General features: G+C 45.3%; 1 pseudogene; it reads right to left on the bottom strand.

Annotated features, from left to right (window-relative positions):
* Positions 1-4930: 4930 nt before the first annotated feature.
* LOC144102612 (uncharacterized) lies at positions 4931-7443 on the bottom strand (annotated as a pseudogene).
* Between the last annotated feature and the right edge of the window lie 5498 nt (positions 7444-12941).

The raw sequence follows: 12941 nt of genomic DNA, 5'->3' as shown, positions 1-12941 counted from the left end.
TGCCTCAAGAATCTGACATAGGAGAATTTCTATTCAAAGCTAAACTCACTGGCATCCCAGACTTTTCGAAGTTACGTCTTCTTACTAAGCCATGGTCGCCAAATGTTACATATATGCGACTTTAAGAAGGATGTAACACCTGGAAAGAGGCCTATACGCCACAAATGGCTGGGAGATTACGCCCCTTCGCTTGCGTACTGAGCGACAGTTGAAGGCGCCCTTTGTCGTTTTTGCTTCAGTTTTCCTCTCTGTGTTCACGGGGCACTCAAGGTAGTTTTATCGTGCGCGCTTCCAGTAACTACAGAAAATTCACGTGGCGTGCAGGGATCACGTAAAATCCCAATGGCACCAGGAGGCAATAGGCAGCTTTAGTATAGCGTACGCAAAGCCTTTGCGTACGCAATAAAATACGTATGTAGAATGCGCCTGCGCAGAACGCTAAAGGAAGCTCAGCGTTTAGCGTACGCACGCAATTTTCTGGAAATAGCGTATCGTCTTTGCGGGGCTTTGCGGAGGCAACATGGCGGCACCCTGCTTGCCCGCTTCTTGTTCTAAAATACCTCGTCGTTGCGTAATTCGGCGCTAAACTGGCTGTAAATGGTTGCATTCGCTTCCGCTTCTTGTTATCTCACTCGCACACAATGTTATACATGATAAGTTGTCGGTAATTTTGAGATAGCAGTCTATTTTCAAGCCTGTAAGCCTAACAACACTCTTTTTACACTCGTCATGGCAACGGCCATTTGTGTCAATTTTGTGTGGCTAGAAGTTTCGGTTTCACACACGTGTTGGGACCATGACCGCCAGCCGCGCGCGTTTTTCGGTGGCGGATGACATAGAGCTCCTGCGCGAGGTTCGCGAATGCAACCCATTCGCGAACCCGTTCAAGTGGGCCGAAATCGCAAGAACTCTGAGCGAGTATTCTGCAAAGGTGTTCACAGCTCGCGCTGTGCGCGAACGAGCTGGGCTGCTGCTGAGCCAGTACGCGGCCAACGATCGTGTGAACCTGCGCAAGTAAGTTATTTCGATTGCATGAAAAGATAGTCGAAAAGTGTAGAGTGCAAAGTTTCAAAGCGTTCTCTTGGTTGACACACAGGTCTGGAACTGAAGAACAGTACAGCGAAAGGGAACAGTTGTCGCAAGAGTTAATAGACGTAGCAAGGGAGGGCGGGCATAAAATTAGAGCCCCTCGTCGTGCAAGCTCCTGCTCGACAGCAAGATCCGAACCCTCAGCGTCAACAAAGCGCATCTCGGGTGCACGGGCTCGGGATTCTGCCGCGGACAGCCTCGTATTGGATGTCACTGATGACAGCATATTGCAATCATGCAAGTATGCCCCAGTCAAAAAAAAAACCAATGGGTCGAATTGGAAAATTTCCAGTTGAAACCAATTGGTCGAAAACCAATTGCGTTTTCGCCACTTATTGGGCTCGACCAATTGAGCCCAACTGGTTCTTCCAATTAGAAATAATTGGTCACCCAACCAGACCGAATAGCCCACCAATTGAATTCAATTGGCATGCCTATTCGACTCATGGTTTGAACGGGTCAGCAAAAAAAGAAAATTAGAGTAGCTTTTCTTTTATAACTGCTGCGAGACTTCTGCCAACATTTTTGAAATTATGAATACACGTCGTTACGAAAATCGAGCGAGACCAACAAGCATATGCATTACACGCATAGTCAAACACTGTATACCAACACTAGTTCTCAACGTATGTCCCCAGAACACACTTTTGCAGTCAATTATATACCCCACTCATGAGACTGCCTAGCTGGAGCCAGTGGCACGTGAAGATTAAGCGAAGTTATCTAATTTAAGATAGCCCGCTGTGATAATTCAAGATTAAACTGCTAATATCTATTTTACAAGAACCTATAGGTTCTTGTAAAATAGATATTAGCCTGGTGTTCTGTTTTATAGCCAGGTAAATATACATACAGAATGAAGGACATCATTGACTTACACTTAGATTTTCCAATTGGATCGCCCAGTTGGAACCAATTGGAGCTTCCAGTTCGGAGATCAGCTTCCAATTGGTTTTCTTGGATCCAAGTGGGAGCCCAATTGGTTTCAAATGGTACCAGTTGGGCGATCCAACTGGATGTGCCAAAACCAATTGGAACCTCACAAACCAGTTGGGTAATCCAGTTGGAAACACAGAACCAATTAAAATGCCCAACTGGGACTAGGGAAACCAAATGGAATACCCAGTTGGATTCATGAGCCCAACTGGCTGACAAATTGGGTCTAACTGGTTCCAACTGGACCCATTGGTTTTTTTTGACTGGGGCGGTCACCCGCAGAGTCGTTAAATTTACATGACGGCGCTGATTAATGTGTTTGAATTTTTGTACACCGCTTCAGGCAGCCAAGATGACTCAGTGTCACACGTTCAGCTGTTCGTAATTGACGAAGATGGAAACGTGAATCTGCAGCAGGAGGGGCCCTTGGAGCAGTTTGTCTCTTGCGCCAGCTTAACGGACGCTGACGGGAGCAGTGATCGGCAGCCTGCAGATGCATCTTATGAAAGCCAGCATTCGTGTGAAGCCAGTACTTCCTCACGGCCAGCTTCCCGAAGTGAGCTGCAGCGAGGTAAGCGAGGTCTACACATTTGATACTTTTGCAAGACGTGTACTTAGAGAAATGAACAACGCGAGACATTTTTGGCACATTAGTAGCACAAAAGTGATTGGCACAAGCTGGTTCCTAGCATAAACATTCCCAGAAACCAAAACTCCAAAGGGTTACATTGCAACTACAACTACATACTACAAGTATAAATAACCACCTCACAATAAAATTCACAACAAGAATACATTTTTAAATCACCAAAGTCTTGGCTGTCATTCATTACTTCTGGTTTGCAGCACTTGCTATTGCTATACCGGAATTAAATTAAGATTAAGTGTTATTTATATCTATTAGACGAGAGGGTGCATTGTAGGTACGCGTTATTTCTGTGCGGTGGGCTGTGAGGCGTAGCTTTATGAATGAATGAGTTATCTTTCACTGCCTGCATTTCTCTACTGTGCGAAGTGAAAGCGCCAATAAAAATGTAGCATCTCCTGATCTGCCAGAATCAAATCATCAATAGCTGAATACGGATGGACTGCACAAAAATGATTGGCACAAGCTGGTTCCCCGCACCATGCGGCCCTTAATACTGATTGAAATAAGCACTCGTGCATGCTCCTCAGGTGTATAGCAATACACTGTTGACTGTAATCAATGCGAGGATTATATGCTACATAACATAGAGGTGTGCCACTCAAGAGCTTTATTTTATCATCTCCAATATCAATATTATTATTCTGGTCACATACATGTGTACTTGCGCCCTAAATCTTGCTCGACAACAAGAATGTGTTGTTTGCCTTTTCGAGACAGAAACTGCATTACTCAGACAGTACAATATATAGCCTCTGCTTCCGCAGAACGTTATTGATTGTCGAAAAGAAACACTGAAATTTGTAAGGATTTTTGATCAGTTTCTCTCAGTTCACGTTTCTAAAAGCCCTGGAAGCAAAACTGCAACACAAATCAAGGGGAAGAGAAAGCGCAGCTTGTTTAATCACATACATTATATTGAAGGGTAACAACGTAAATGCTTCTTTGTTCAGAAGAAATAACACCATTACACCAGGGACGTGAAGGTGAAAGACAGTGAGGCATGCAGACATCACCACTATGACCTGAAAAGCATTTGCAACGTTACTTTTAAAGTAACAGTGATATCAGCAAACGAGCTGTACTCTGCTGTCTTTTGTCCGCATTCTTCTGACCTTTCCGTGACACGCGACGCTTGGCTTTAGAGGAGAGCCGGCTGGCATGGGAGAGAGAGCGCACCCTCACTGAGCTGCGTTTGAAGGAGACAGAGTCAAGCAGAAAAGCAGACAAGCATGCAGCACAGCTGAGCGTGCAAGAGGAACTGCTCCAACAGCTTGCAGAAGAACGGCGTCAATCTGCAGCCCAACACCAGGCAGTATTAAACATTGTGGACCGCCTGCTTACTAAACTAGACAAACTGTAGTCAACAATGACAACCATGTAAAAGCGCAATGTCCTGCACAAGCAGGCTCTTCTGTATTATCTTGGTGTGCTTCCTTAAAAAGAAAATAAAATTCACAGACAATCATGGAAGATGAATGTTTTTATTCTATACCACTCTTCATTTCACGAGCAAGATGTGTACTTTCATTACCTTCATTAGTATGGCTTCGGATGAGGAAAAGACACATTCACTTAGCCCCTTCAAGCACTGTATCCAGGTTATGCGGATGCAAGGTAAACCTTATTACTGTCGTGCCTCTTTAATATGAACACTTCGGTTCCCGAGCAAAACAGTCCCTTGATGTAATAATGAATTGCAAATAAAAAAAAACGTGCTATGGTTAAAGTATGCTTCTGTGCATCATGGTGGTCATTGAAGCTGAAATTAGACACAGTTTTGGGATTTCCAAGTGTAATATCCTGGTTGCCATTATACTCGAAATAATGTGCCACTTCACACGCCTAGGGGTTTGTGTATGCTCTTGATGACGTCTCGTGGCCAGATGAAAACATGAAACCAGAAAATAAAAAGGCCATCAGTCAGCCATTTCCACTCTTTCTTTATGTTCCTGTGATGTGCTGCGCTCAGAACGCCAAAAATGAAACGTTGGGTTGGTTACTGGATATTCTGAACCAATGCCGTGCATATTAACATGACAAGAATGTGTGGGCCCCAATGGGCTCTGTGCAATTTCCCCCATTCATTTACTACACAGCGAGTTTCCACATTAATTAGGGATAAACACAAAAAAGTGTGGTCCCCAGAAAAATTGTCCATAATCCATGTCGTTCATATTAACGGGGGCTGTATTAACGAGGCATGACTATGTTCTCTCAGCAGGTTTAATTGGTGCTTGAAGGGGTTAAAGTGGCATTTTATGTAGCAGATGGTATCAAGTACGTCTTAAGTGATGGAGGGCACAGGCCAAAGTATGAAGACACCTGACTGCCATACAGGCAGGTGTGGCAGTTGCTGAGAATAGTCCCAGCTTTATACATCTGTGCCACCTGTTGCCTCACAAGCTTTTGGTTTTTTTTTGAAATCTAAGAACGCGAATTCTGCGGCGACCTTCCCAAATCCCCATTCAACAGCTAGCCGAACTTGGCTCATTCTATGGTTGAAGGCCTGCTGACGGGGTGTCAGGAAGGCCCCCCCCACGTAGGGCTTCAGCAACAGTGGTTTCAGCGGATATGCCGGGTCTCCGTAGATCACAAAGTTCTCCTTGCTGGCAAGCTTTTCAATTTTGCAGTAGGCACCACTTGCCTCCAGTATTCCTGCAACACAAAAACGCACATAAAAGCACGTGCACAGAAACTTAAAACTGGAGCCATTCATGTAGTCAAAGCACATAGCACCCTTGCAATACCTTAGCTCTCAACACTAGACGAGACATGCGAGGCCAGAATAACTAGGTATATAAATAAAAGCTACTCCCCCAATATGCCTCTAGCTTTAGTAGAATATTGTCACATGACGCTGAAGAGACGACGAAGAGGTGAAGAGACGTGGAAGAAGCTCGCCATTTTGCGCTAACGAATCAAGCTCAGGTCGACTCACCCCTGTAAATAAACTTGTAACAATATGTATAGTGCATGTGTGTGTGTACATGCTTCATTTTTTTTAATTCGTATGCCTGTACCTCCCCCTCCAAGCACACACACACACACACGTGTGTGTGTGTTTGGAGGTGGAGGTACAGGCATCCGAATTTTTAAAAAATGAAACAATGACAAAGCCATGCGAGCATGCTATGAAACCATAGCATTGACAATCACAATGAAACGCACGCCTCTATGATGCATGGTGAGCGTTCCATCCTTTTATATCTTTACTTTGTTACTCTGTGCCTGAGATATCAAACCCCTACCTAGGGATATTTGAGGAATAATAAATAAATAAATATTGAACGTGTGTCCAACTGATGCACAAAATCAGATAAATGATCAAGTTCACAACCTGCTAGTGCTTCCTGTGTCCTGAAAGCAAAACATAAAAAGCAGACTTATAAAGGGTAGAAAGCTGGCATATTCACTTGTGGGTATAAGTGATGTTTAATTATTGAAATTTAAGAGTATTACAAATGAAGCTAACACTTTTCAGGTGCTTCTGCAAAGCGTGGAATGACATTTTTTCACTGAGTCATGGCTTAATTCAGTGGTTCCCGATACAGTTTGTCACCATTGAAGTTCCTTCAGACATACCAGTCGTAGAAAGATAGTTTTAGTCTTCCTGAAATCATAGTCTGGCTTTGGAACATGGTTCACCTCTGTCGCTAAGTGCAACTTCCAGGATGATAGTTTCAATGTTTTTGTTCTCAAGGTCATGTGTTTCAAGGCTGTGACACTCGTTGCAGCAGCTAGATTACACACCCATAATTGCGTAATCTAGCCCAGTGCCTTACCTGCATCATGCCGTCTTCCTGGATAAGGCCCATCTAGTTGACACACGATACCATTTGGGCACATCAAAGATTGGTATTTTACGCAGTACATTCTTTTGTGCCCAGAAAAGTAATCTTGCTGGTTCCTTTTGGGACAGCATATGGCACGGGCAGTGCCATCAATGAATCCAATGCAGTTTGATAGTGGTGCGCCTTTGGTTTTGACAGCGTGTAGCAAAAAAAAGGATTAACCAATAACTGTGTGCATACATGAAGCTTCAGACCATAAGAAACCATAAATGTGAGCTTTTACAATTTTAGCACAGCACACCGCGGTATCGAAACCTACATGATGAAATCAGAAATTTTGTTATAAACTATTTTCTGGGCTCAGGTAGATTGCATGCACCGATCCATTCTGACTGATCTTATGCTTCATCCCAAAGACAGAGCACGCCAGTGTATTGATGCACAACCCCCACACCATAGTGACACACCTCACACTGCTAAGGTGTAAGGTTTCTATTTCATGATGTGATGTGCTCGCTGTACGACCTCACATCATGGAGTGGGACTATTGACACGTTTTCAATATTTATAAAACTGACTTACATTAGCGAATTCCCTGAGAGTGAGAGGGGAAAGCCATTCATGGTTGTTTATGTCCTTCAGAAGGTGCCCGAAGTTGGCCGTGATGTGGTTGAGCATTTTGGACGTTATGCTCGACATGACCGAAGTGTGCCTCCCGAAGATGCGCTCTAGGTCGCACCATCGATTGGGGTACGCCAGCCGACGAAGGGTGAGGCAGAGTGCTTCGCGGCCGGGCACCTTGACATTCTGGGCACTGGTAACGGTGTTCGGCACCATCAGAGCACATAGCAGTTCGGTGATGTCGTCTTTTTCAAATCGAAACTGCTGCTTGAATAAGGACTTCTCAATGTTATTTATGTCCAGCAGTCCGTGGCGGGAATGGTATCGTAGTAGCTCCGACTCCCGTTGGAGCCGCATTTCATACTCCAAGTAGTCTACTGAAATGTCACCTTTCAGGAGTCATCGTTCCGCATGCGGCAACATGAGACCGTCGATTTCCGCCCATGTGAGCACAGAGAGGAGGCGATGATCGCACAGGATGCTTGAGGGCATGGCGTGGAAGCTTGGGGAACCATCCGCCAAAGAAACAGCAGACAGCAAAAAGCGCGCGCTTTGCCGTGGCTTGGTTTGGATCAAATAGACCTCAGAGTTGTTTTCTGACGTGTGGTGGCGCTAGGTACTTACCAGAACGGGGCTGAACCTGGGTGTTGTTTGTCCACGGAGCGCCTGTTGCGGAACGGTCCGCAAACGCTAATCTAAAAGTGTCGTCCGCGCTTTGGATTTAGCGTACGCAACCGTCTTGCGTGTTGTGTACGCAAAAAACGCAAACGCTATACTAAAACTGCCTAATGACGGCCGCACAGAACTTTATGGATGTGAAGAAAGGCAAACAGCTACCTGTTTTACAGCAGCTGAACATAGCGCTGCACGAGCAATTTTAAAAAATCGTGAGAAACAATTTCCAATAGTTTCCACCAATGTCTTTAGCGCGACGCACAACTTGCCAATTCGCGGCAAGCAGTCCGTTAGTGGAGTCTTCAATGATCTCCTTTACTTCCGGGTAGAACCTGGAGATACTCGACTTCAGAAGCACTTCGCTTCTTCTGCTGGCAATGCTAAGTACACTTCTGTCCGCGTCCAGAACGATATAATCTGTGGCGACGTCCTAAGAGAGCAGATTGTTGCCGAAGCTAACACAGCGTTTGCATTATCCGTTCTTGCGGACGAAACTGCAGATATTTCAGGAAAAGAGCAGATGTGTATAGGCGTTCGCTTTATTGACAAGACCGGAGTCGAAGTGTGCGTTCGAGAACGGTTTTTGGGATTTCTAGAGCTGGAGCAATTAAACTCCGCTTGCATCGCCGCTGCAATCTTGAAGCTTTTGACGAATGCCGGGCTGAATCTTTCGAACCTCTTTGGGCAGGGGTACGGTGGATGCTCTACAATGGCTAGAAAAGAAGCTGGAGTGAACAAAATAATGCAGAAGCAGTTCCCGAAGACACTTTTTTTCTACTGCGCAAGTCACAAACTAAATCTCGTCACCAGGGATTTGAACGACGTCTCTGAAATTAGAAACGCAATTGGGATAATCAAACAAACCATTAACTTATTCCACGTGAGCGTGCTTCGCAAAAAATTGGTGCCCAACATTCCGATGCTGTGTGAGACAAGATGGTCTGCAAGATACAAGTCTAGTAGGATCTTCACTCAGCATTACGTGGCCATAGTCGAAGCACTCGAGGAGCTCGCGTCAACGGAATCATGCTCGAACGTTGCAAATAGACAACGAACTGACACCCTCTACTGCGCAAGAACAAGCTCATCTTTCATCGTCTGCTTGCGCATTGTAGCGAAGTACAGCGCTCGGCTCGAACCAGTTACCAACGTTCTGCAAGGTGTATCCATGGACTTCCATTCTGTGCATGACCACATCACTGAGCTTCAACGTATTTTTCGCGGCCACCGGACCAACGCTGTAGAGGAGTTCTCTGACATCACGAATGCAGCATGTGATGCAGCCAATCACTTAAAGTGGTGATATCTGTACCAAAACAAGTCTCTCGTCAGGCCCACCTAGACAACTACAGGATACATTCGCCGGAGGAATACTACCATGTGGCAATATATGTGCCGTACTTGGACTCTCTCACTGCTTGTTTAGCTCTCCGCTTTTATGAAAGGAATGAGAGGAGCTTTAAACTTCTACACCTGCATCCATAAAGAATGAAGCACTTGAGCCGTTTTCAGTTCGCTGCAATCACCGAAGAACTCGAATGCTTTTACGGCAGCGAAAACTTCAAGGAAGAGGCCATCTCTTGGTACGAGATGTGGTGCAACAAAACTTGGGTCAAATCAGAAATAACTTACTGCGAGCTTCTACATCAGGCCAAGACATTCTTACCCTGTGTTGCAAAAGCCATTGAGGCGGCTCTGGCTTGGCCAGTTACTAGCTGTACGGTAGAAAGCTCCTTCAGTAAAATGAGGAAAGTGAAAACCTGGCTACGTTCAACGATGACAAACAGCAGGCTGAACGGCCTTTGTATGATGAGTGTGCACTGAGAGCGCGTAATGAAGCACAGAAATCACTTTATCACCTGTTTCATCACGCAGTTCGCCCAGAAAAAACGAGGCGTCTGCAGTTGCTGTTCAAAAAACACTGACCGAGTGACTGTAGTTGCGTGCTTGTGAACATACTGTGCTGTGTGTTGGTCATCAATTCGGATGTCTAGAACCCGCATTGAGAAAGACTGAGCGCTCTTCTCCACGAATTGATAGTACCTTGTTGCGTTATTTATTAATTTTAATTGTTCGTTAATAAACTCCCATGTATCTCTCCAAGCCACGCATTAATTTGCTTTCGGTAAATTTTCTTTCATGTGTGTATTTTACTTATTTATAAAGAAATAAATAAGGTTACTCCGCATATAGTGCCTTTTTGCTGCGAACATTCCGCTGCCCCCCTCCGGCGCCAACAACCAAGCCCCCCCCCCCCCCCCCCCCCCCCCCCCCTGCAAAAAATTCTGCGGAGGCCCTTGCCTGCGCGCGTCAGCGATGCGGCCTGCGGTGGAGCGCCGACCTTTCTGCATGCAAAAAGCGATCAGAGGAAAGCGAAAGAGGCGCAGACGCTGATATAGGAATTCTCACTACAGAGAAATCAGATTCTACAAACCGCGCCGAAAGAAGTTTGTTAAGCTACGCCCTTAACCATCCCAGGTATAACGAAAAACTATTGAGAGATCCTTTCACAGCCCCTTTAAAGGGCCAATGAATAATAGCAGAAGCTAGCGTGAATCGAAAGATTACAACGTTCTAATGAAGAAGACTTCACATTCCCTCGTAACAGAGGTTATATAAGCTAGGAAGCGCCAGAAAATGTAAAACAAGTTATGCCATCCCTGGCTACTTTCGCAAGTAATCCGCTCTCTACTGACAGTTTTTTTTTTTGCACTTGACTTGAAAACGGGAACGGGACGCGGGAGTCCCTTTCAGTGAAGGTGCCATAAGTTTATTAGAGAGCGGGAATATTTCGAACTTTATTTCCGCAGGAATAAATGCGTCTTTTGCTCAACATAAGCAGTAATCGGTATGCAATTGAATTTTACTACAAACATTTTATGTGAGGTATTAGTGCCTCTTTTGGAGAAATACCATTGTTACGAGTTGGAACAAAAGGAAGAACATTTATGAAGCTGGTGTTTCCCGCCAAAAAAGATGCTGCAAAGAGTTCTTGCCATGGCGATTGCGGGTCAGTTCAAGCACATCGCTAATTGCCATTGCTTAGAATTGAGCACCTAGAAATGGCTAATGGCCTTGTAGGCGCAGTGAAAGATATGCAACCGATTATATCCTCGCCCATGTCAGTTGAGCCTCAACCACTTTTTGTAGCGAAAGCTGCGCTAGTCCCCGGCGCATTTCGGGTAACATACTTAAATTCACTGTTTACACTTTAGTGCATATATACAGGTTCAATGCTTGTTGAGTCCATGCCATTTTTTTACCTCAATTTTCCTTTCAGAGGAAACATTCAGATACTTTCGTGTCATAATAACGTTTCAGTCATATTGTGACCGTGTGATCACAATTTATCTCGTCTTTTAACGCGATACTGTGAAAGGTGCTGTTGCCCTGAAAATCCGGTGTTGGCGTTGTCAGCCTTGGCGTTGAAAGCGAAAAATCACGACCATGACTCTGGCAGGTGGTGCCTAGAGAGTAACTTATGAGGCGGGTGGGACACTTAGGTGACGTGACCTTGCGGTGTCATCACAACCTCCCACCGAGGCGGCTGTGTGTTAAGGTGATCATTGGACGTTCTGGAAAAGCAGCCTGGGTCGCAGAAGGGTCGCCGCTGGCAGCACCTGCCATCGCAGGACAGTGCTGCATCGCTTAACCCACAGCGCCAGGAGGGGTATGAGGACTCCCGACGATCTATGAATGTAGAGGATGAAATTCTGCATACAAGTGATTTAATAACGCGATCTCGTCACACCCTGAAGGCGCAGCTTAAGTGTCCTCTTTAATTTTTAATCATTTTTCATTTGCACAGCTCAACGTGCGAGGTCAAGACCCTCTCCACTAATGCAGATTTTCTTGACGTGCCAAGGCCAAATACGGGGCCAGGTTCACCGCATAAAGAAACCCTTAACGCTATCGCGTTAAAAATGAGTCCAGTTTCTTTTGAACAGCGCCACTACAATGAAAGAACTAGCACTGTGACCAGAGGTAGGCAACCTCACGAGGGCGGCCCCTTATGAGGCCGTCCTCACCTCGTGATTATCTCACTCGCTGAGGTGGAGGTGAGGCAGGATGGGCGCATGAAAATTCATAAGCACGAGGGTAAGAGAGGAAAGGCATGGCGAGGTGAGGGTGAGGGAGGCCAGACATGGTGAGCTCATGGCGAGGGAGAGCAAGATGCACTGTTTGATGGCGGGGTTGGTGGCCCGAACCGTGATCCGGGCTAATGTTTTTGTCTGTGCTATTAATCGTTATTATTTGCCATTTTAAAGCGCTAGTTACTAGGGTGAAGGTTCCCAGGGAAGCGGTGTTTCTGCAGTCTGGAGGTACACGAGGCGAACGCGAAAGACGGGGAGCCCCACGCCTTCTCCATCGCAGCGATGCACTATACCGGTGACAATGCTATGCCGGAAAAAGCGCTCTTCTATCTCAAAAAGCCAATTAAAAAAACTGTGCAAAGTGTTAGGTGAAAAACAGTATAGTGGGCTAAAAAGAGGCCACCAGCTGTGCCATGCGTGTGGCCTCCAGTCCAACGGGAACCGTCGTACCGCAGTCAACATTTTCATTCAGCCGCGGATCTGTCAGATAATAAAAATACACAATAAATTACCCCTAGTGACGCTGTTGAATTCCCAAGGTATAAGGCTTGTTTCCCGGAACGAATTCCTATTTGAGCTCAGTGAGGTTTTAAAGAATTGTCTGCATCGCAAAAATTATTTTAAGAAATTACACTCTCAAATCAAAGCCTGTTGGCGGCGTTGGTGTAGAATTTTTTCATTCACGCTGTAAATAGTTCAGTACAATAATATCTTCTTTCTTTTTTCTCTGGAATTGCGGTATAGGAAAGCAGTGCAGGAATGCGGTGGGCAAAGGCGACCACTGTAGTCTTACCATGAAAATTTTATGAACCAAATTTCTTATAGCAAATGTAGGAAATTAACACTGTGAACTTGGGTAATACGTAGACGTGCAAGAAAAAAAATCACGGGTGATTTATCTTGGGGTTAATCATGAATTATCACGCGCTAGCACCATTAGCCCTGGTTTTTCCATTATTTATTACATACGATCAGTCCTTTCCAGGAATAAGCTGGTGTCGAGTCAATCCATGCATAGCGACAAAATACCAGGAGAAACTGATACAAACCAGTAACAAAATATGCTGGCTAAGTGCTGCACTAGTG

This window comes from Amblyomma americanum, chromosome 8 (genome assembly GCF_052857255.1).
Source record: "Amblyomma americanum isolate KBUSLIRL-KWMA chromosome 8, ASM5285725v1, whole genome shotgun sequence".
Classification (NCBI taxonomy): Eukaryota; Metazoa; Arthropoda; class Arachnida; order Ixodida; family Ixodidae; genus Amblyomma; species Amblyomma americanum.
The sequence above is the reverse complement of the archived record's forward strand: the minus strand, read 5'-3'. Positions and strand labels throughout refer to the sequence as shown.